This window comes from Schistocerca americana, chromosome X, assembly GCF_021461395.2.
Source record: "Schistocerca americana isolate TAMUIC-IGC-003095 chromosome X, iqSchAmer2.1, whole genome shotgun sequence".
NCBI lineage: Eukaryota > Metazoa > Arthropoda > Insecta > Orthoptera > Acrididae > Schistocerca > Schistocerca americana.
This window is the reverse complement of record NC_060130.1, coordinates 413,453,899-413,479,619: the sequence shown is the minus strand read 5'-3', so window position 1 is coordinate 413,479,619 and position 25,721 is coordinate 413,453,899.

The following is a 25,721-nucleotide window of genomic DNA, read 5'->3' as shown; positions in this document are numbered from 1 at the left end:
TGATACCGGTTTCGTTCAATTTTCTAACATCTTCGGATCTGTTAAAACAAATAAAAGACATGCAAAGTTTGATATTACATATCGTTAACTTATATAAAAGACACATACGATAAATATAAAAGTGCGTACTATGCCATTGTTGTTGCAGAACAACCCGTCAGTTTTATGTGATGTGCGCAGCCTCCATACGTCAATACTCTACACATATTACAAAACCAGGAATTATAAAAGAATGTTGGCAAGCATGTTATATGGTGTCATCCTCTCTATGTGGTACATCAAGATGATAAATTCATTGTGTTAAAGCAAAACAGTTACAAAGATATACCAAATTGTGGTCAGGGTATTTATGTTACGGACTATTACGGGTTCTGACACATGAATAAAGCATATACGCTATAACATTGTACACAGAGGTTAACCTGTCGCCTATTGGTACACTCACGGGTGCCAAGATATAGTAATTCGTATTCTTGTAGATCTGACGAATATCATGTTTTTTTTTTTCTTTTACGCAAGCAGGAGACCATACGGCAATCGAATATGTGTATTTTTTATATATTTATGTTTATAGTACGTGAAGTTCAGAACTCAAATATCAGTCATCCAAAGCCGTTCGATGCAACTCTCGAATACTGTCGAGAAAACCAACTTGTGGGCGTTGTTAATACCCTAAAGCAAGGTCCTTTTCTTCGTCGGGCTGTGTGGCTCTGTGGCAGAATGCTTGCCATCATATGGGCGGCTTGGGTATGACTCCCGCCCATGGTAAATTTTTAAACAAAGGTGCATGTTCCATGAACATTTCCGTGAAGTGTAAAATACGCAAGAATTGAAAAATTTTTGTAATTCTTTTTTAAAATTTAAACAGCCTTTATTAGCAATATTTTATAAAAGATCGGTAATTAAGAATTTATATTTGCAGTGTAAACTGAAATTTTTGTGTGCAACATGTAATTAGAAATAAGAGGACGTGCATTTTTCATAAAAATGAAAATGACATATATGTTCATTAGCATACACAGGATATTCGGAAATTCCCGTTACAGACTTCTAGGGCGTGTAGAGGGAAATAAGTACATAATATTCTGAATAGGAACCCATGTCTGCAAACGTCATCCAACGACGCTACAGTGCGTCAAAGTTATAGGCGCCGCCACCTGTAAATGTATGTATTACAGGATGATTTCATGATGTTACAAACTTTCTAGGATGATGGAGAAGCATAAATGTATTAATTTGAGGTAAGGGTCTCTGTACCGGAAACGAATGAGACAAAAGCTGTAACCGAAAACCACTCTGACTGACAGTGGAATACATACACTGGTATTGGTGTTGCTACGATTGTAGGGTAGGCAACTTTCATGGGCGGTAGTATGGATCAAAACAAGGAAAATATGTCAAGTAAACCGGGGCTCTACAATGCATACCTGAGCAGCTATGAGTACTTGTTCATCTTCGCTACTGTCAAACATCTCCTGCATTGAACAAGCGCTCATAGCTCTTAAGATATGCATTTTAGAGCCCGTCTTTATTGGATATTTCTTCTTGTTTTGGCCCATACTACCATCCCTGAAAGTTACCAACCCTACTGTCTTAGCAACAACAATACAGGTACATGTATTCCAATGTCAGAATCATCAGAACGGTTTTGGCTTATAACTTTCTACTCCTCAGCTTCCGGTACAGGGACCTTTACCTCAAATTGATGCATTTATCCTTCTCCATAATCGTAGAAAGATTGCAACATCATCACGGACTCACCCCGCATGTACAGACGTTTACAAGCACCGGCGCCTATAATTTTGACGCTCTGTAGCGTCGTTGAATGACGTTTCCGGAAGTGGGTTCCTACTCAAAACATTATGTACTCACTGCCCTCTATAAGTCCCAGAACTCTGTAACGGAAATTTCCAAACATTCCGTATTTGATGAATTTTATATTTAAATGCTGTAAGTATCCGAGCTGAAGGAGAAAAGAACGAAAAAATTAATGATCGAAACGTGATTCGAACCAGCGATTCCCAGTCTCGATCGCTACTGATTTTTCTTCCCTATCATTATCATTATGTCTTTTGCGCCTCATGGAAATGCCTCATAGAGCGTGCACCTTACTTCAAAAATTTGGTTCGGCCGGTAATCGTACTCAGGACCTGCACGTGGCAGGTGAACATTCAACTACGCAGCCTCTCCGTCTGTCGAAAAAAAGTCTTACTTCATATTATTGACGCTCGGAAAAGGTCAAAGCACGTTTTATCGAGAATTTTTGCGACTTGCATTATACGGCTTTCAATTATTATTGATACTTGAGTTCTGAAGTTCACGTACCATATACACTTACGAAAAAAAAAGAATCGCCAAAAGTAATTAATGTAGAGTAATGAAGTTTCATGAGTATATTTGTCTACGTAATATATTTAAGTGATTGACACGGCAAGGTCACAGGTTAATGTAAGCGCGAGATAAGCCATTGTAAATGTGAAATGCTGATACGTCAATAACCGATCGTGTGACTAGGGCCTCCCGTCGGGTAGAACGTTCGCCGGGTGCAAGTCTTTTGATTTGACGCCACTTCGGCGACTTGCACGTCGATGGGGATGAAATTACGATGATTGGGACAACACAACACCCAGTTTCTGAGCGGAGAAAATCTCCTACCCAGCTGGGAATCGAACCCGGGCCCTTAGGATTGACATTCTGTCGCACTGACCACTCAGCAACCGGGGGCGGACAATAACCGGTGTAACTGCCAGAATGTTACATACAGGCATGCAAACGTGCATGCATTGTGTTGTACAGGTATCGTATGTCAGTTTGTGCGCTGGAGTTCCATGCCTATTGCACTTGGTCGGTCAGTACAGAGACGGTTAATGCTGTGTATGGATGACGCTGGAGTTGTCGTCTGATGATGTCACATATGGGCTCAATTGGAGACAGGTCTAGTGATCGAGCTGGCCAAGGCAACATGTCGAATCTCTACAGAGCATGCTGGGTTGCACCAACGGTATGCGGCTGAGCGTTATCCTGTTGGAAAACACCCCATGGAATGCAATTCATGAATGGATGTTTGTGATGTCCTTAGGTTAGTTAGGTTTAACTAGTTCTAAGTTCTAGGGGACTAATGACCTCAGCAGTTGAGTCCCATAGTTCTGCTAGAACATGTGCCTTTACAAGTAAGACACAACATGTGGTTCATGAACGATGGAGCTCCTGCACATTTCAGTCGAAGTGTTCGTACGCTTCTCAATAACAGATTCGGTGACCGGTGGATTGGTAGAGGCGGACCAATTCCATGGCCTCCACCCTCTCCTGACCTCAACCCTCTTGACTTTCATTTATGGGGGCATTTGAAAGCTCTTGTCTACGCAACCCCGGTACCAAATGTAGAGACTCTTCGTGCTCGTATTGCGGACGGCAGTGATACAATACGCCATTCTCCAGGGCTGCATCAGCGCATCAGGGATTCCATGCGACGGAGGGTGGATGCATGTATCCTCGCTAACGGAGGACATTTTGAACATTTCCTGTAACCAAATGTTTGAAGTCCCGCTGGTACGTTCTGTTGCTGTGTGTTTCCATTCCATGATTAATGTGATTTGAAGAGAAGTAATAAAATGAGCTCTAACATGGAAAGTAAGCGTTTCCGGACACATGTCCACATAATATATTTTCTTTATTTGTGTGTGAGGAATGTTTCCTGAAAGTTTGGCCGTACCTTTTTGTAACACCCTGCATACACTGATTGACAAAAAAAAACGCACCGCCAAGAAGGATTTGTGCGACGTCCCTGCCTGGACCTCAGTGTCAGGCGAGACTGTGGCACCGAGTTCCGCGAAGGATGCAGAGCAGCAGCAGGCGCAGCCTGGCGTCGAACTGAAGGGCGCTGCTCACGTGGTCCGGCAGTGCTCTGGCGTCGTGCTGCAGCTACTCAGCAACGACCAAGTCCCTGAATCGAATGACGTCCTGTCCTCAAATTCAGCCTCATTTACAGGGTGCTACAAAAAGGTACTGCCAAACTTTCAGGAAACATTTCTCAGACACAAATAAAGAAAAGATGTTATGTGGACATGTCCGGAAACGCTTAATTTCCATGTTAGAGCTCATTTTAGTTTCGTCAGTATGTACTGTACTTCCTCGATTCACCGCCAGTTGGCCCAATTGAAGGAAGGTAATGTTGACTTCGGTGCTTGTGTTGACATGCGACTCATTGCTCTACAGTACTAGCATCAAGCACATCAGTACGTAGCATCAACAGGTTAGTGTTCATTACGAACGTGGTTTTGCAGTCAGTGCAATGTTTACAAATGCGGAGTTGGCAGATGTCCATTTGATGCATGGCTTAGCACGGGGCAATAGCCGTGGCGCGGTACCTTTGTATCGAGACAGATTTCCAGAACGAAGGTGTCCCGACAGGAAGACGTTCGAAGCAATTGAGCGGCGTCTTAGGGAGCACGGAACATTCCAGCCTATGACTCGCGACTGGGGAAGACCTAGAACGACGAGGACACCTGCAATGGACGAGGCAATTCTTCGTGCAGTTGACGATAACCCTAATGTCAGCGTCAGAGAAGTTGCTGCTGTGCAAGGTAACGTTGACCACGTCACTGTATGGAGAGTGCTACGGGAGATCCAGTTCTTTCCGTACCATGTACAGCGTGTGCAGGCACTATCAGCAGCTGATTGGCCTCCACGAGTACACTTCTGCGAATGGTTCATCCAACAATGTGTTAATCCTCATTTCAGAGCAAATGTTCTCTTTACGGATGAGGCTTCATTCCAACGTGATCAAATTGTAAATTTTCACAATCAACATGTGTGGGCTGACGAGAATCCGCACGCAATTGTGCAATCACGTCATCAACATAGATTTTCTGTGAACGTTTGGGCAGGCATTGTTGGTGATGTCAAGATTGGGCCCCATGTTCTTCCACCTACGCTCAATTGAGCACGTTATCATGATTTCATACGGGATATTCTACCTGTTCTGCTAGAACATGTGCCTCTACAAGTACGACACAACATGTGGTTCATGCACGATGGAGCGCACATTTCAGTCGAAGTGTTCGTACGCTTCTCAATAACAGATTCGGTATCCGATGGACTGGTAGAGGCAGACCAATTCCATGGCCTCCACGCTCTCCTGACCGCAACCCTCTTGACTTTCATTTATGGGGGCATTTGAAAGCTCTTGTCTACGCAACCCCGGTACCAAATGTAGAGCCGTATTGTGGACGGCTGTGATACAATACGCCATTCTCCAGGACTGCATCAGCGCATCAGGGATTCCATGCGACGGAGGGTGGATGCATGTATCCTCGCTAACGGAGGACATTTTGAACATTTCCTGTTACAAAGTGTTTGAAGTCACGCTGGTGCGTTCTGTTGCTGTGTGTTTCCATTCCATGATTAATGTGATTTGAAGAGAAGTAATAAAATGAGCTCTAACATGGAAAGTAATCGTTTCCGGACACATGTCCACATAACATATTTTCTTTCTTTGTGTGTGAGGAATGTTTCCTGAAAGTTTGGGCGTACCTTTTTGTAACTCCCTTTATATTCCGTTACTGCCGAACTGTTTCTCTAAAACCTGCTGTCTAATCACGTCGCCCAAAACAAGGAGAGTCGTTCAAATTTTGTGGCAATGACCCGCTTTCTAGAATGTCCTTTGCTGAACAGGGCAGTTTACCGCTGCGCTCAGCTATCCTCGCTTCGCAACTCACTTGTGCATCTGTTGTTGTGCCCTACACGCCGACATAGCGCGGCCGACGGCCAGTGCTGTTACCGCAGTACTCTGCACCTGGCTGCATGCTACTTTCAGTCACTGACACTAAAAATTTAACACTTTTACCTAAAGAACTTTGTAGTGCCACTACATTGCCTCCCTCCGTGGAGAAGACCCAGTATCTCGGGTCTTACTCTGCCCCTTTACTCTACTTTGATTACAACTATACTCTTTATCTGTACAATTACCCCAACTCACCTATTACTAAGTATCACGTAAGCACTGTATCAAATAAGTCAAACTATCTGTCATCTCTTGTCCTGCGAATCCAACCTACCCGAATTTGCATTACCCTTGGATAGAGTTTCCTCATTCTACGACGCTTCAAATATAAAAAAAAAAAGAACCAGTAAGAGCAAAATCACCATGTTGCTACGAAATGCGTCACTATTGCTTGACGTCCACTATTCCGATACAGCTCTACATGCATTTGGTTCAAATGGCTCTGAGCACTATGGGACTTAACATCTATGGTCATCAGTCCCCTAGAACTTAGAACTACTTAAACCTAACTAACCTAAGTACATCACACAACACCCAGTTACATGCATTTGTTCTACAGTTATCTGCTCTTCTTGGGCTGCTATCATTTGGCTTAAAGAGTGGTCCAGACCTGACTCGCAAGTATCATTCAGAAATGTAATATTCTGTTTGGATAAGATCTCTAATGGTTCGCCTGGTCAGTACAGCTGTGACTGTGTCACATTAAATAGATTAACTTCCAATAGTCGCTGATAAATGAAACATTGGTTCTACTATATCACACCAAGTCCTATTAGTTAGTAGTCCATTGTCTCACGACTCCAAACGTTTTTCCCCCGCGAGTTTCCCTTGCTCATAACGATTGGCGACCACCACCGTCTCATTGTACACTGAATAGACCCAGTGGAGCCCTGCTCTCCGAAAATGAGGTTTTGCCTCAATCACCTCCTTTGGGTAAAGATGTTCTCCCGTTTTTCCCTTAAGTAGTTGCAGAATGCTTGTGTCCCTACTCATTCTAACTCACGCACTCATCTCTATGTGTCGATCCTTGTCTTCTGCTAGTAGTAACACCCTTGCTTCCCCCACTTGCATAAATTTCCCAACTGCCACTAGCTTCACCGATAATTGTGCACTGTGTAACACCTAAATACTGCGTATTTGCCAGCTATTGGTATTCTTATCGATACATACCATCACGCACTCTCTGTTACTACACTCACTGCTGCAATATGGTAGTAAAATGTTAAGTTCTGACTACTCGGTTCCACTACTAATTCTAATTCCGATGGAACTCTCCTTTTACCTTCCTCGACCCTTTCAGAAATTGCTCAGTTTACAGCAAGACAGGACTCAATTGACCACATAGCGTCTAATGGACTTCCTCCTGCAAATTTGTTAGCTAGACCCTCGCTTCCCACATGCTACCACCTAGCAACCGCAATAACCTTGTCAAGGTTAACATTGCATCTAATACCTTGATACGTACTTGCACTGCCTCCATACACCGGTTCAGGGTACTAGCCGAGATCCTGGTATATTCCATGATTCCTTTAGTCAGCTGGCGGAGCATGCGTGTAATGCTCTACACTCCGCTCTCCAAATTCATAATTTGGGTGGAATTCCACCCTACAGTCAACTTATTCGTTTCTGCTAACCATCTTGCGGCTTCTGCCGTTTCATTCAATTTACTCACGTCGCTTATGTCTGCTGTACCGAAGACTGTCTTCAGTATTCTACCCCCAGCATCTATCCACTCCCTTTTTACTCTCCTAAGCTCGTCCGGAACTACTTCAGTCACCCTTTGATCTGCTCCTTTAATCGTTCATATGCCTCGAGCAAGTTCCTGTGTCACTGAGGCCTCTCTCTGCTTCCCATTACTAATCGCCAATTCTTGCACCTCTGAAAATACTTCTTCCAGCCTTCTGATTTCATTTCGTAACTCCCACATATTAAATACTAAACTTAAAGACCATTTATGGCTACAAAATACGACATCTGGCTGTTTGAAAACAACACTCCACCATCCAGGTGATGCACTTGCAGTACCGTTACTCCGCCCTGGCGAAGAGGTACAGCACTGCCAAAACTAACATTTTTCTTCTTCGCCTGGCAACCTGAGGACAGGGATCCATATCACATCCCCTCCCCAAAAAAGCCTGCTGTCTCTGAACAGCGATCATCTTATTGTTCTGCTGATAAGACTACCACAAATAAATATATAGGTCTATTCCTACTACAATCAACATTACGTCCTATGCTACACATACAAATAAATTGCACAAAATCGATGCACGTAACTACTGTCTTGACGTTAATGTATAACGAGTCTGAGGTATCCGGACTACCCTCTCTTATTGCTCATCGTTTGCTTTTTCCTCTTAATATCCTTGCATGCCTTTACTAGTGCCTCCGGCACACCCTTGAACGCTCGCAGACATCCTACATGCACAATTGTCGTCTTTGTTGGTAACTGTAGCTTCACATCCACCGGTGACATAGTTCCGGCTACTTGGTACAGGTCCTGGTACTGCGTTAAAAAATTCTTTGACTTTGCCTTCAGCGTATATGGACTCGGCAACATCGCCCATTGGCCTCCCTTCTACTGTAGTGACATAACCATACGCCTCACTGTTTCTCCAAAGCCTTCATATTTTTCTTTGTACCCTGTTACACTCCTCCTTTACATTTCTTGCAAAATCGCAGACTGCTTCTCTCTTTCTGCCACTCTTCTGGTCAATCACGTCGAGAGGTGACGGCCTCTTTTTCCCATCATCACCTCGAATGGTGATAACACAGTGCTAGTGTGTCCTTCAGAGTTATACGCGTTTACGACATAAGCTAGATATATGTCCCAATTTGAATGATTTTAATTCACGTAGTAACTAAGCATTTTCCCAATTGTTCTGTGAACTCTCTCTGACCATCCATTAGTTTGCAGATGTTATGGGCTAGTCCTCAACTTCACTCTCAGCAGCCGACACAATTCCTTCATCAGGTCTGACATGAAGTTCGTCCCGTGGATCGTTAACATCATCTGTGGCATTCCGAACTGATTGCTTGTTTGTCCGGTATTGGCACCATCTCGACGTAACGAGAAAAATTATATATTATGGTCAGCACAAAACGATTACCCGCTGCTGTTCAGCTGAATGGTCGCAATACATCCACCCCTATCAAACTAAAAGATTTTGTTGTTTCTGGCAATCTTTGTAACAACACCTACTTTTGACTCAAATTGGGCCTCTGTGCACAATCCACACAATTCTTGACGTATCGCTCTACATCATTCTTCCTTTCCACCAAAACTTCTCTGCCACCATGGCCTGACAAAATGCAATCGTGCATCTCACGTAATGCTTCCAATTTTAGCTTGGCTGGCACCACCAGTTGTGATCGTAATTTAGTCTCTCAGCACAAGAATTCGTCATGCATACCAAACTGCTGTTATTTCTTATACTGCCTACATTCCTCGTTGGTGTTCTGTGCTGCTCGCCATTCCGCAAAATCGTGACCCAGTGCTTGTATTACAGCTATCTATCTGCTTAGACCATCCACTTATCTGTGTTTCCTCCCGGCTTGTGGATTTCTTAATACTCAACTTCACTGAGTATCAATGCCCATCTCGTAAATCTACTAGATGGGCCCTTCAAGCCTAGTTACCACTTTCAAGCTGTAATGTTCATTATCGCCTTAAGCTTCCTCCCGAGCAAATGTCTAAAATACGTTATTCGGTATACCAGACTAAGCATCTCTCACTCCATTGTGGAGTAATTTTTTTCTGCAACTTTCAGTTGTCTTGATGCAAAGGCAGCAGGACTTTCTTGAACATCGACCTTCTGGCTCAAAACGCTGGCAAGGGCGTAGTTTGACGCATCACATGATATAAATTCTTTCTGAAATTCTGGAAACACCAAAACTGGACTGGATGTCAACATTTTCAACTCGTCAAATGCCTCCCTTCCCCCCCACCCCCACCCACCCCCCACCGACATTCCACCAACCACACAAACTTAACCCCTTTCTTCAACAACTACGTAAGCGGTCTTGCAATATCCGCACATCCCTTCACGAACCTTCTATAATAATTCGCGAGACTGAGGAAAGATTGTAACTCCCTAGTAGTTTGTGGTACTGGAAAATCTTGCACTATTTGCAGTCTCGGATCAGTCATTACACCATCCTTATTTATGACATGGCCGAAATAGTTAATTTCCTCCAGCGCAAAATGACATTTTTCAGCACTGAGTGTGAGACGTGCTGCCTACAATCTGCTGAACACTTCTTTTAGACATCTGCATTTCCGTTGAGTGGAGAATTATATCCTCGTGATGTATTAACCACTGGCATGGTTTCAGTTCTCAAGTACTCCATGCAGCAACTGTTAAAATGTAGTCGGCCCATTTTTCAACCCAAAACGCATCCTCCTGTATCGGTAGTGTCGTCTATTTGCTAGAATAGCTTTTTGGGTCTGTCTTCAGGAGCCGCTTCTAACTGATGATATTCTCTCTTTATGCTCAACGTCGAGAAATTCTTGCTTTTTCCTAGGTTAGCTATGGTTTCCGCGATATTCTGAACAGGGAATGCATCTGTTGTAGTGTTGCTATTAAAATAGCGATAATCGCAAGAAAACCGATACTTCTGCGAACCGTCCATAAACTTCTTACCTACGATTACTATTCCAGCCCCCCTTTCACTGTTTCTTTTCTATTATTCCGTCACCTAGTTTTTGATCTATGAACTCTTCTAAAGCTGGTTGCAACCACCGTGGTAATCTATATGATCTTCGGTATACCGGTGCTTCATTTCCTGTTGGAATCCTGTGTTGTGTTAGTGGCATGTCAGGTAACGGAGAAAACAGATCCTGGAATTCTAGCAACAGATCCACCAACTCTGCTCTTTCCGATCCTTTCAGATGCCTCAACTTCCTTATCCGGAACCTCTGCTGTAGCTAATAACGTTAACTTCAACAACTTTACATCTTCAGCGCCAAAATTATCCACCCCGGCGGGAGTAGTAAAGAGATGGGGCTCTGTGGGCAATATTGACATCAAATTGAAATGCAAATTAATTAACTTGATCACGCTCACCACAATCCCCAACCCCGAATGACGTCATGAGTTTTTTTCAGCCTACACGTAGGACCGCGCTTCCTCCCCATCCACCACTTCCCCTTCCCCTACATAACCTCTTAGTGGGAATTTCGAATTTTTGCGTGAATTTCGAGTTTTGGCTGAAATTTCTTTGCCCCAGTGCAGTGCTGACGTCATAGACAACCCCCCCCCCCTCCCCCGCCACCGGGAAATGGCGGGCAATTGAAAATTATCGTGCCCTTTCTGGGGCACAAACCCTGATCCTTCTGGACAGAAAGCTCAAGTTAACCCCCAAACACATAGAAACTGTCAAGATGCAGAAGAGCAAGTTTGGTTGGGAAACTGGAGTAAAGATCGGTTCTAATTACGCAATTAATCATAAACATCGGTCCCAGTTACATAACTATATGCCTAGAGGTACACAAGGAGTGCCTGAAATCGCAATACATTTCAAAAATTGACGATGCCATACGACAGGTGTCATCCTGCTGAGGAAAAATATCACGATACCACTCTCCAAGTAAGTGGCAGACGCACTCAACCTCTACCCTTCACCCAGATGCTGGTGGGGAAAAAAGTTGAAGTGGAAGGTACTATCCTTATTTTTTGGTGGGAATTATGTTCAACTGACGATATGTTGGTGTTGGACAGAGAGGAGTTTAATAAGTGTATTACCTGTAATCATACAGATGAGGACTGTATCTATCGCTGTTTGACATCAGAGTTCGCTACAGAAGTCTCCTGATGGATTGTTCGACGATCACCCTGTAACCTAGGTGCTCAAAATTGAGGGAGGCCAATATCCCGTACCATAACTGATGGAAAATGCTTCACTATTCTAGTAACACATCGTAACTGTCATGTAAAAAACTAGCATTCGTAAACAATGGGTCATAATGCAACACATGTACTGGGTATCGGGAAAAATCATCGGAATAACACAACTACCACAAAAACCAACCCCAGAAGATTGCATCAGGAGAGAGTCGTGGTAGTTGCAGCTGTGTCCTCCTCGATGGATGGTCTCGAACTGACCACATGAGAGGGAGTCTTACCCTACCACCCCTATCACGCTTCATTCCTTCCTCTCCTCACTGCAGGTAGGGATAGAGGCCTGTTCTATCTTGTCGCTGATGGTCCACAAAGAGATCCTTCTGGTAGCATTGATATAATATATCCAGTCTGCAGATATCAGTCACAGATAGATAAAAGACAAGAGCAGCATGCTTCATGCAATCTGTTCAATGCATAGCTCGGAAAAACTGGACCCCCTGGAACAACAACGAAATTCTGTAGAACACTCCAGATCACTTTTTCAAACTTCCACTGCCTGGGGAACAGGTAGCTCTCTGCCTATTTCGACCACAGCCCCCCAGGAAGCCTCCTGGTTGCGGAGTCTTAAGTGCAATGCGTCGCGAATGAGCACGTGGCTGGGCGGTCAGTGCTATCGATGCCGGCAAAATCTACACATACAATAGACTGTAACGTCGGTGTCCTTCAGAACGAAACTGAGATAAATGGCAGCTGTGCTAACTGTAGGTTGTTTGTCTAAAAGGGCAGCTGCGACCTCCTATGGAACACGCCCACCACACCTCTAGTAGCTCCACCCACAAGAGCAAGCCATTCTGAGAGTGAAAACACGTCACTTAACAGTTTTATTTAACTTCAATGCACCTCCTATAAGCGAGCATCTATTAAAAAGGAAAACACAGTCGTGCTGATAAATAACTGTCCTCTTTCCACGAAAATGGGCACAGTCCATTTTCTTTCAGTTGTATAAGCAAAATCGGCATAGTTTTTACATTCGACTGCAGGATACAGTGCGCATCTCATTATTTTGCGACATCCAACAAAGTGAAAGAAACTACAGCATCGCTGCCGATTACAGATAACCAGGCCGAAGAGGTTGGATTGTACCCTACCTACACATGTCGACCCTGCGTAAAATAAGGAAAAATGCTTCCACTATTTTTTCTGCGAAAACTACCGATCACTGCAGAATGTCCTCATTATTTCGAAACCGTTATTGGAGTAAACAATTTAATGCTGAAGAAAAAGCATCTGTGTTAGGCAACCTCTTTCAGCTTTATAGACAAAGTACATGATTTGAGAGCATCTCTCACTTTCAAATCAGTGTGTAAATAAACTGTCATATGTATTACAAACGTTTCAGACCTGTGAGATAACGGTATAGAATACAGCCTTTCATGCCATTTCCTCACATGGTTCAAATGGCTCTGAGCACTGTAGGACTTAACTTCTTTGGTCATCAGTCCCCTAGAACTTAGAACTACTTAAACCCGACTAACCTAAGGACATCACACACATCCATGCCCGAGGCAGGATTCGAACCCGCGACCGTAGCGGTCGCGCGGTTCCAGACTGTAACGCCTAGAACCGCATGGCCACTAAAGGCCGGCCATTTCCTCACGTGTCAGTAAAAACACTGGCACTGTCTGTCCTAACGATATTATGCAGTTCATACATCTTACTTAACGTAATATGCAAGATTAGCCATTGCATTAAACTACTTTACAATTATGTTTGATGCAACATTTATTGTTGCTTGTCCCTCTAATGTTAACAGTATTGATTCAGAGTGTGTGCGAACACGAATACACACACACACACACACACACACACACACACGCGCGCGCGCAGAGAGAGAGAGAGAGTCATTGATTCCAGTGAGAGTGACGACTGCTGTGTCTTGAACAACACATGAGCCAATCAATTACGCAGGTACATTGCGACCGAAAGGTGTCTCAGTTGTTGGCAACAAATTCCAGCTGTGATGGGCACACCCTTGGGGAAGAATTCATAGTGCAAAACACACTTTTGGAGCTATCAGATGGAAAATATTACGTTCATACTACTCTTTCCTCGAGTTTACGTCTCTTAGTAGGTCTCAGCCGTTCATTTCTTAGGAAGTTAACGATAAAGGCATCATAACACGTCACCAGTAACAGTATTGCATAGGAATGCTCAATGAGCGACCTGATGACGTTCAGCCAAAACTGCAATAATAGTCACTCCGTTGGTTTTTGTTGCTTCGAATTAGTGTATGCAGTACACCTACACCACATTTCTGGACCTTGTCTATTGAATGTAAATGTCACATGATGCTTAAATGGTAATGCATTACTTATATTAGTAGTCGAGACTTCCTTAAGGCGGAAAATCATTCATGCCAGAACGATTTTGTTGAAACAATAATATCTTTTTCTGACGTATTTTTCCCAAAAGCACTCACTCCGCACACAGTTCAGATCTTTCGAGCTGCTTCCTCTGCATTCACCCCTCTATTATACCAAAAGTAAATACTGTGTTGCAGATGTTACACCTTTTTCCATTTGCGACTCAATTTTACAACGTTTAACTGTAGTTCACGATATTCAAGTATGAAAAATCCAATGCTTAACTGAAAGATAATTAGAACTTCAAATTCGAAAATGGCAGTTGATACATACACTGGTAGCGTCGCTCCGCGTTCACCTGGGCGGCACCCGATTTCAGGCGGCGGGTGGCGTCTGGCCAGTTGCCGCTGCAGTGCGAGGAAATACTCGAGCATAAGCTGTTGTGATCGCGACGCAGTCACGAGCTGTCCTGTAGAATTGTTTGGCTAAATGGTTCAAATGGCTCTGAGCACTATGGGACTTAACATCTATGGTCATCAGTCCCCTAGAACTTACAACTACTTAAACCTAACTAACCTAAGGACGTCACACAACACCCAGTCATCTAGAATTATTTCTGGAAGTAGTACTTATTACTGGTGGGTAGAATATGAAGCTAATTACTTTCGATGTTCAATCAGACTCATAACTTTAGACGAGGTCCGAAAAGTGACCAAAAGAAAAAAAAAAAAAAAAACAGTTGGACGCGAACACGTGACTATAAGTTTAGAATTCACGACGATTACCACTTTTTTCCGATGATCGAAGGATCAGGAAGAGGATGTAGCGGGTTTGTCTATGTCGTTTTATTGATTTCTTCGTTTAATTTTCATAACATTTTTAATTTTTTATTTTGTATTGTATTTATGGATTCATTTTTGTTTCATTACAAAAAAAGATCCTACAACTGCCGTAGCCGAACGTCCGAGTCGTCTTCTCGTCTGTTGGTAGGTTGGTTGGTTTTCGGGGGAAGAGACCAAACAGCGAGGTCATCGGTCTCATCGGATTAGGGAAGGACAGGAAAGGAAGTCGGCCGTGCCCTTTCAGAAGAACCATCCCGGCATTTGCCTGGAGCGATTTAGGGAAATCACGGAAAACCTAAATCAGGATGGCCGGACGCGGGATTGAACCGTCGTCCTCCCGAATGCTGTTGGTAGGGGTTTCCCCCTATTCCGTCCGTAGAGGATCAATATGCTCGAGGATTCTGCTTCATTTTCAGCATCTCATACCCGGAACACCCCAGTGCCCCAGTGAGCAGGAGGATCCGCAGATAATGAACTTAAATAATTTGAGTAACGGTTTCTGTACTTCGGGTGGCGGCTGAAAGCTGTATGTGTCGTCATCAGTAGGGACCAAGAGTCGAGTGTGCCTTTGTGAGCATCGCAAAATATGTAGTAAAGGGCCATGCCTTTTAGCCAATTATGGCGTTCGTCCTGGTTGATGGAAAGTATACGCCGTCGGGGAGCAATATATCATCAGCGGAGGTAGACTCCGGCAATCGCCGCAAGAGTCATGCCAGCATGCGCTGCGTCAGTAGCCAGCACTTGCTGGTCGCCGCACAAGTCAGGCGGTGTGCATCCGAGTCAACGACTGAGCATGTCGGACACAAGTGGTCGTCCGCCAGATGAATGGAATGTAGCCTCTGACCTGACGAGTAGCGAACTTCCCATTCACAACTACGTACCACTGAAACGTCCCCTTAGAACAATTTATACATGACTGTGCTTAAACTGACACACAACATTTTTAGCGCAACGCAATCTGACTTTCAAAAATCCCTACAAAAGAAAGGCCCTGACCAACATTAACCTATACCTTTCACAATTCACTTACCTCACCAAAAATCTTCGTTACTCGAACTACTGCAATACAGCGAGCGCCACTACTGCCAGCTAAATAAAAGATTCAAACTACTGAAGGCACTAACTACTAATAGGCATAGTTAGCAAATGAAAGATTTTAATAGAGAGCAAACAATGTATTTACCTTAATAGTGTTGAAAAATCATAATATACATAGCAGTTCATGACATCCAGTCTAACAAATTTCAAAACTCCGCCATTTCTCTCCCCACATCCACCACTGCTGGCGGCTCACCTCCAACTGCGCAACGCTACGCGCTGTTAACATCCAGCTGCCCAACACTACAATGGCAGACAACAATGCAAACTAGCCACAGACTGCACACAGCACAGCCAGTGATTTTCATACAGAGCGCTACGTGGCGTTACCAATAAGAAAACCTAAATAGCCTACTTACACCACAACGAACGCACCGTCGTAGGCAGAAAAGGCATGTGTGCCGCTCGCCACATCGTGTTCCAGGCAACTTCAGGATGTCTGTGCCCGACCGTATTTATAGGTTGCTGCTGTTGATAGAGGCGATAATAGTCTTTCGTGCTGGGCATCCCTGTCGTCGAAAGGTCTGACCGCAAGTAGCTGAAGTCAATCAAGAACTCTCTGATGTGGGCGAGTGCCGGTGAAGTGTGACCTATAGAAACCGGGGGATGCAGAGAGTGTGGTGCCACTTCCGCTATCAGGATTCCCGTCAGAGTTGCGTGGTCAGAGGTCCACGTGCGACGCATAGTGTTGAGATTAAGCGATGGCGCACGGTTATATACATGAATCGAACAGATACCGCCCGCCCGCTGCGGCAGTGTCAGGGTGGCGAATCGGACTTTAAAAACAAGGCCGGCGCTTACGAAATGTCCATATGCTGCTTGAAATCTGTCGGTCATCGTAGCCGTCAAGGGAAGGACATGCGCAAAATAGTTCAGTTTAGAGACAAGATAGGTGTTGACATAACGTGTTCTGAGGAGCATACCCATGCGACGCGATTTGTTGTCCTGCAGCAGAGCACGTGTCTGGTGTAGGAGCCGGCAGTGGGTAGCAGCCACCGTGCGTCGAACATTGCTATAGAACTGCACTCCTAAACATTTGAGTACGGCCACCTTGTCAAAGGGCAACGCAGTTACGTGGGAAAGCCCCCCTCCGACATCCATGTATTTTGTCTTCTTCACGTTGATGATGCTCTCAGCGACCGCCCCGTACTGGCGTAGCCACTGAAGCGCCATATGCATCCTCTGATCTGGCCAGGAACACAACGTCATCGGCGAATGCAAGGACCACGGGCTCACCCAACACAACGACATCTCGGAAGTAGAAAACACTTTCTCCTGACACTTCCGCATCTAACAGTGGTGCCAGGTTGTGTAGATGGCCGGACTCAGCAGCGGTTGGTTTTATTGGCCACCTGAAGTGAACTACTCAGACTTAGTCTCTGTGGCGGCCGGCCAGCGGTCAGTTTTTATCTCTAAGGCTGTACGTACCCTCAATTACACTTCTCGCTTCAGTCGTGCTTGATATTAGCAGTAGTTTGAGGTCAGCCACATAAGTGCTAAAAGGAACTCGTTAAACTTCGGTTACACGATAAATCAGTCTAACCTAAAAGCCGTAAATTCAACTAAATACCTAGGTATTACAATGACAAATAACTTAAATTGGAAGAAACACATAGAAAATGTTGTGGGGAAGGCTAACCAAAGACTACGTTTTGTTGACAGGACACTTAGAAAATGTAAAAGACCCACTAAGGAGACTGTCTACCCTACGGTTGTCTGTCCTCTTTTAGAATACCGCTGGGCGGTGTGGGATCCTTACCAGATAGGACTGACGGAGTACATCGAAGAAGTTCAAAGAAACGCAGCACATTTTGTATTATCGCGAAATATGAGAGAGAGTGTCACAGAAATGATACAGAATTTGGGCTGGACATCATTAAAAGAAAGACGTTTGTCGTTGCGACGGAACCTTCTCACGAAATTCCAGTCAACTTTCTCCTCCGAATGCGAAAATGTTTTGTTGACACCGACCTACATAGGGGGTAACGATCACCACGATAAAATAGGTAAATCAGAGCTCGTACGGAAATACATAGGTGTTCATTCTTTCCGTGCGCTATAGGAGATTGGAATAATAGAGAACTGTGAAGGTGGTTCGAAGAACCCTCTGCCAGGCACTTAAATGTGACTTGCAGAGTATCCATGTGGATGTAGATGTACTGGTTTTGATAGATGCATCCATGTCCCACGAGGAAATAGAGCGAGGAAAAACCGAAATGAATATTTACGATAGTTGATACATCGAGGCACCATCCACATCCCGCTGCATGAAAATGTATACAAAGAAGCAGCAACTTCTTACGAGGGAGTAAGCACCAAAATAGTAGCCAAAGGAGATGTAACACCCTTACTGCTGTTTACAGTAGCACCAAAACGGCTCTGGTAGCATTCCTCTTACATAAAGAAAATCTGGTCTCATGTTTAGTAGTTTTGCTCATGTGTAGGATAATACAGCAATTTCGTCCTAACACCACGTCTCTCCAGTACAACCCCCTAGCACTATTACAGGTGATGTATGACATTGTTCCTGTCTCCTTTGCCGCACAGGGTAGCCGTACGGTCAAATGTGCCTTGCCACGGTTTGCGTGGCTCCTCCCGTCGGACGTTCGAGTCCTCCCTCGGGCATGGGTGTGTGTGTTGCCCTTAGTGTAAGTTAGTTTAAGTTAGGTGGGTGAGCTGACTTTAAATACAATTGAGGTGTGGCGACTTTAAATACTACTGTTACAACGAAGTGTTTTCACTATCAGAATGGCTTGCTCTTGTGGGTGGAGCTGCTACAGGCGTGGTGGGTGTGTTCCATAGGAGGTCACAACTGCCCTTTTAGACAAACAACCCACAGTCAGGACAACTGTCATTTATCTCAGCTTCGTTCTGAGAGACACCGACTTCACTGACATAAGTTATTGCATACACATTGTATGTGTAAATTTTGTTGTCATCGATAGCACTGACCGCCCAGCCACGTGCTCGTTGGGGATGCATTGTACTGAAGACTTCGCAACCAATGTAATTTGCTGCGAATACATAGAAAGAAAGATCCCTTATCATTTAGCTACAATATAGCAGGTCAGCAACTGGAAGCAGTTAATTCCATAAATTATCTGGGAGTACGCATTAGGAGTGATTTAAAATGGAATGATCATATAAAGTTGATCGTCAGTAAAGCAGATGCCAGACTGAGATTCATTGGAAGAATCCTAAGGAAATGCAATCGGAAAACAAAGGAAGTAGGTTACAGTACGCTTGTTCACCCGCTGCTTGAATACTTCTCAGCAGTGTGAGATCCGTACCAGATAGGGTTGACAGAAGAGATAGAGAAGATCCAACGGAGAGCAGCGCGCTTCGTTACAGGATCATTTAGTAATCGCGAAAGCGTTACGGAGATGATAGATAAACTCCAGTGGAACACTCTGCAGGAGAGACGCTCAGTAGCTCGGTACGGGCTTTTGTTGAAGTTTCGAGAACATACCTTCACCGAGGAGTCATGCAGTATATTGCTCCCTCCTACGTATATCTCGCGAAGAGACCATGAGGATAAAATCAGAGAGATTAGAGCCCACACAGAGGCATACCGACAATCCTTCTTTCCACGAACAATACGAGACTGGAATAGAAGAGAGAACCGATAGATGTACTCAAGGTACCCTCCGCCACACACCGTCAGGTGGCTTGCGGAGTATGGATGTAGATGTAGATATAGATGTAGATGTAGACGTAGATGTGATCCACTGAGAGTCTGCTCTGGGGGTGGTGGCTGGCATAGAGCTGCCAGTTCTCCAAATAGCGGAATTTTTTCAAATTGGAGATTACTCCAGAATTTCGTTGTCGTTCCATGAGGGTCCAGCCTTTCAAAGCAATACATTCAACAGATTGCATGAAGCATGCTGCTCTTGTCTTTTATCTAAATGTGACTGGATATATTATATCAATGCTACCAGAAGGATCTCTTTGTGTACCATCAGCGACAGGATAGACTAGGCCTCTATCCCTACCTGCAGTGAGGAGAGGAAGGGATGAAGCGTGGTAGGGGTGTGAGGGTAAGACTCCCTCTCATGTGGTCAGTTCGAGACCATCCATCGAGGAGGACACAGCTGCAACTACCACGACTCTCTCCTGATGCAATATTCTGGGGTTGGTTTTTGTGGTAGTTGTGTTATTCCGATGATTTTTCCCGATACCCAGTACATGTGTTGCATTATGACCCATTGTTTACGAATGCTAGTTTTTTACATGACAGTTACGATGTGTTATTAGAATAGTGAAGTATTTTCCATCAGTTATGGTACGGGATATTGGCCTCCCTCAATTTTGAGCACCTAGGTTACAGGGTGATCGTCGAACAATGCATTAGGAAACTTCTGTAGCGAACTCTGATATCAAACAGCGATAGATACAGTCCTCATCTGTATGATTACAGGTAAAACACTTATTAAACTCCTCTCTGTCCAACACCAACATATCGCCAGTTGAACATAATTCCCACCAAAAAATAAAGATAGTACCTTCCACTTCAACTTTTTTTCCCACCAGTTCGTAGGTGAAGGGTACAGGTTGAGTGCGTCTGCCACTTGTTTGGAGTGGTATCGTGAAATATTTTCCCAGCTGGATAACACCTGTTGTATGGCATCGTCAATTTTTGAGCTGTATTGCGATTTCAGGCACTCCTTGTGTAGCGCTACGCATATGGTTATGTATTTGGGACCTATCTTATGATTAATTCTGTAATTAGGACCGATCTTTACTTCAGTTTCCCAACCAAGACAAATAAAGTACACTAACCTAACATGCTCTCCTGCATTTGGACAATTTCCCTTTTTTAAGTGGTGCACTTGGGATAACTGTCCAGAAGGACAAGGGTTTGAGTGCCTGAACGGTAACCGTTATTTTAATTTCCCGCCAATTCCCGGGTGGGGTGGGACAAAATTGCGCTCGGAGCCCAATCTCCCTACTACTGACGGGTACCACTTTTCCTTCTTTCCTTGCCTGTAGGCGTACAATACTACGTTTCACCAAACAATATGCTGTTTCTAACACTTCACTACCCTCCAATGGCTCTATTACATGTCTTACACCTACTGGTAGTTCGATTCCACATTTACCAATAGTGATTCCCGGGTGCCTTTCGACACACAATCGTACATAACAAGCCTTAACGCTATTGCTCGCTGTTTAACTGGGCTGTCTTGTATACTAGACACTCCTCGCGGTACATAAACATTGACAACAGTTTCCCCTAGTCGGAATATCTTCCCACTCAATTTCCCTACACGTCGTTGAAGGTCAATTGTGGCATGATGTTGATGCAGAAAATCTAAACCAATTATCAAGCCAAATCCCCCGTTTACATAAGACACCACTTCCACACACTGTCTAATTCACCAGTGACCCCAATTCTCATATATCATTGCGAATTCATTGTCCCAGGAAGGGGAAACTTTATTGACACATTCCTGGGGTCAGATACATCACATGATCACACTGACAGAACCACAGGCACATAGACACAGGCAACAGAGCATGCACAATGTCGGCACTAGTACAGTGTATATCCACCTTTCGCAGCAATGCAGGCTGCTATTCTCCCATGGAGACGATCGTAGAGATGCTGGATGTAGTCCTGTGGAACGGCTTGCCATGCCATTTCCACCTGGCGCCTCAGTTGGACCAGCGTTCGTGCTGGACGTGCAGACCGCGTGAGACGACGCTTCATCCAGTCCCAAACATGCTCAATGGGGGACAGATCCGGAGATCTTGCTGGCCAGGGTAGTTGACTTACACCTTCCAGAGCACGTTGGGTGGCACGGGATACATGCGGACGTGCATTGTCCTGTTGGAACAGCAAGTTCCCTTGCCGGCCTAGGAATGGTAGAACGATGGGTTCGATGAGGGTTTGGATGTACCGTGCACTAGTCAGTGTCCCCTCGACGATCACCAGTGGTGTACTGCCAGTGTAGGAGATCGCTCCCCACACCATGATGCCGGGTGTTGGCCCTGTGTGCCTCGGTCGTATGCAGTCCTGATTGTGGCGCTCACCTGCACGGCGCCAAACACGCATACGACCATCATTGGCACCAAGGCAGAAGCGACTCTCATCGCTGAAGACTACACGTCTCCATTCGTCCCTCCATTCACGCCTGTCGCGACACCACTGGAGGCGGGCTGCACGATGTTGGGGCGTGAGCGGAAGACGGCCTAACGGTGTGCGGGACCGTAGCCCAGCTTCATGGAGACGGTTGCGAATGGTCCTCGCCGATACCCCAGGAGCAACAGTGTCCCTAATTTGCTGAGAAGTGGCGGTGCGGTCCCCTACGGCACTGCGTAGGATCCTACGGTCTTGGCGTACATCCATGCGTCGCTGCGGTCCGGTCCCAGGTCGACGGGCACGTGCACCTTCCGCCGACCACTGGCGACAACATCGATGTACTGTGGAGACCTCACGCCCCACGTGTTGAGCAATTCGGCGGTACGTCCACCCGGCCTCCCGCATGCTCACTATACGCCCTCGCTCAAAGTCCGTCAACTGCACATACGGTTCACGTCCACACTGTCGCGGCATGCTACCAGTGTTAAAGACTGCGATGGTGCTCCGTATGCCACGGCAAACTGGCTGACACTGACGGCGGCGGTGCACAAATGCTGCGCAGCTAGCGCCATTCGACGGCCAACACCGCGGTTCCTGGCGTGTCCGCTGTGCCGTGCGTGTGATCATTGCTTGTACAGCCCTCTCGCAACGTCCGGAGCAAGTATGGTGGGTCTGACACACCGGTGTCAATGTGTTCTTTTTTCCATTTCTAGGAGTGTATTTCATCCATCTATAACACCCATTATGGCAGATTCCGCCTCTGCATTCGTTCTCACTGAACTTATTCCGATCGGAAACCACTATCGGCAGCCCTGGGGCCCCATTCTAAGTTTAACGGACCCTTTCTATTCCTTGGACTAACTTTAACATTATCCTTATAATCTCACCGTTGACCTCCCTGCCGCCGTTGGATAAGCAGCTGCAGCAGCAAGTCGTATACTCCTAGCTCACTCATTTGTTACATAGTTTAATTATTAATTTCTTTGTGTGTTTTTGGTACTTGCATTGTTTAATTCATGAATTTCGGGCGTATTATAGTATTTGAGAGTTGTAGCATCGCGTTTTAGTACCCGAATAGTGTAAAATCGCGTAGTCTCCTTCCGCCGCCGAGCAGTGTGTCAGCAGTGCGCAAGTAGCAGCATTACTGCATTTACTAGGCAATCTTGTATTTTAATAACCGTTTAAATTTTGTGTCGATTTGTTTGCGCTCTCTGTAGATTAGTTCAGACGTTCTTTGCACAACAGTTTTTAGCATGGATAGGGACTGCAACTACTGTGTTCGGATGCAGGCTGAGTTGGCATCCCTTCGCGCCCAGCTTCAGGCAGTGTTGGCTTCGGTCACACAGCTTGAGGCTGTTGCCAATGGGCATCACTGCGGAGGTCCGGATGGGGGTTTGTCGGGGACGGCCAGCTCGTCCCACGCATCCCCCGATCGGACTACGACTGTGGTTGCCCGGGATACTGCCCGCATTGAGGCTGATCCCTCACCTGTGGTAGAGTGGGAGATCGTCTCAAGGTGTGGCAGGGGGCGAAAGACATTCCGGAGGGCTGAACGGAAGGCCTCTCCAGTTTGTCTGACGAACCGGTTTCAGGCTCTGTCTCAGGCTGATACTGATCTTCGGCCTGACATGACTGCTTGTCCTGTTCCAGAGGTTGCCCCTCAGTCTGCAAGATCCGGGCGGTCGCAGAGGGTGGGCTTACTGGTAGTTGGGAGCTCCAACGTCAGGCGCGTAATGGGGCTCCTTAGGGATATGGCAGCAAGAGAGGGGAAGAAAACCAATGTGCACTCTGTGTGCATACCGGGGGGAGTCATTCCAGATGTGGAAAGGGTCCTTCCGGATGCCATGAAGGGTACAGGGTGCACCCATCTGCAGGTGGTCGCTCATGTCGGCACCAATGATGTGTGTCGCTATGGATCGGAGGAAATCCTCTCTGGCTTCCGGCGGCTATCTGATTTGGTGAAGACTGCCAGTCTCGCTAGCGGGATGAAAGCAGAGCTCACCATCTGCAGCATCGTCGGCAGGACTGACTGCGGACCTTTGGTACAGAGCCGAGTGGACAGTCTGAATCAGAGGCTGAAACGGTTCTGCGACCGTGTGGGCTGCAGATTCCACGACTTGCGCCATAGGGTGGTGGGGTTTTGGGTTCCGCTGGATAGATCAGAAGTCCACTACACGCAACAAGCGGCTACACGGGTAGCAGGGGTTGTGTGGCGTGGGCTGGGCGGTATTTTAGGTTAGATGGCCTTGGGCAAGTACAGAAAGGGCAACAGCCTCAACGGGTGCGGGGCAAAGTCAGGACATGCGGGGACCAAGCAGCAATCGGTACTGTAATTGTAAACTGTCGAAGCTGCGTTGGTAAAGTACCGGAACTTCAAGCGCTGATACAAAGCACCGAAGCTGAAATCGTTATAGGTACAGAAAGCTGGCTGAAGCCAGAGATAAATTCTGCCAAAATTTTTACAAAGGTACAGGCGGTGTTTAGAAAGGATAGATTGCATGCAACCGGTGGTGGAGTGTTCGTCACTTTTAGTAGTAGTTTATCCTGTAGTGAAGTAGAAGTGTGAATTATTATGAGTGGAGGTTACACTCAACAACCGAGCTAGGTTAATAATTGGCTCCTTTTACCGACCTCCCGACTCGGCAGCATTAGTGGCAGAACAACTGAGAGGATATTTGGAATACATTTCACATAAATTTTCTCAGGATGTTATAGTCTTAGGTGGAGATTTCAATTTACCAGATATAGACTGGGACACTCAGATGTTTAGGACGGGTGGTAGGGACAGAGCATCGAGTGACATTATACTGAGTGCACTATCCGAAAATTACCTCGAGCAATTAAACAGAGAACCGACTCGTGGAGATAACATCTTGGACCTACTGATAACAAACAGACCCGACTCTGTAAGTGCAGAACAGGGAATCAGTGATCATAAGGCCGTTGCAGCATCCCTGAATATGGAAGTTAATAGGAATATAAAAAAAGGGAGGAAGGTTTATCTGTTTAGCAAGAGTAATAGAAGGCAGATTTCAGACTACCTAACAGATCAAAACGAAAATTTCTGTTCCGACACTGACAATGTTGAGTGTTTATGGAAAAAGTTCAAGGCAATCGTAAAATGCGTTTTAGACAGGTACGTGCCGAGTAAAACTGTGAGGGACGGGAAAAACCCACGGTGGTACATCAACAAAGTTAGGAAACTACTGCGAAAGCAAAGAGAGCTTCACTCCAAGTTTAAACGCAGCCAAAACCTCTCAGACACACAGAAGCTAAACGATGTCAAAGTTAGCGTAAGGAGGGCTATGCGTGAAGCGTTCAGTGAATTCGAAAGTAAAATTCTATGTACCGACTTGACAGAAAATCTACGGAAGTTCTGGTCTAACGTTAAATCAGGAAGTGGCTCGAAACAGCATATCCAGACACTTCGGGATGATGGTGGCATTGAAACAGAGGATGACACGCGTAAAGCTGAAATACTAAACACCTTTTTCCAAAGCTGTTTCACAGAGGAAGACCGCACTGCAGTTCCTTCTCTAAATCCTCGCACAAACGAAAAAATGGCTGACATCGAAATAAGTGTCCAAGGAATAGAAAAGCAACTGGAATAACTCAACAGAGGGAAGTCCGCTGGACCTGACGGGATACCAATTCGATTCTACACAGAGTACGCGAAAGAACTTGCCCCCCTTCTAACAGCCGTGTACCGCA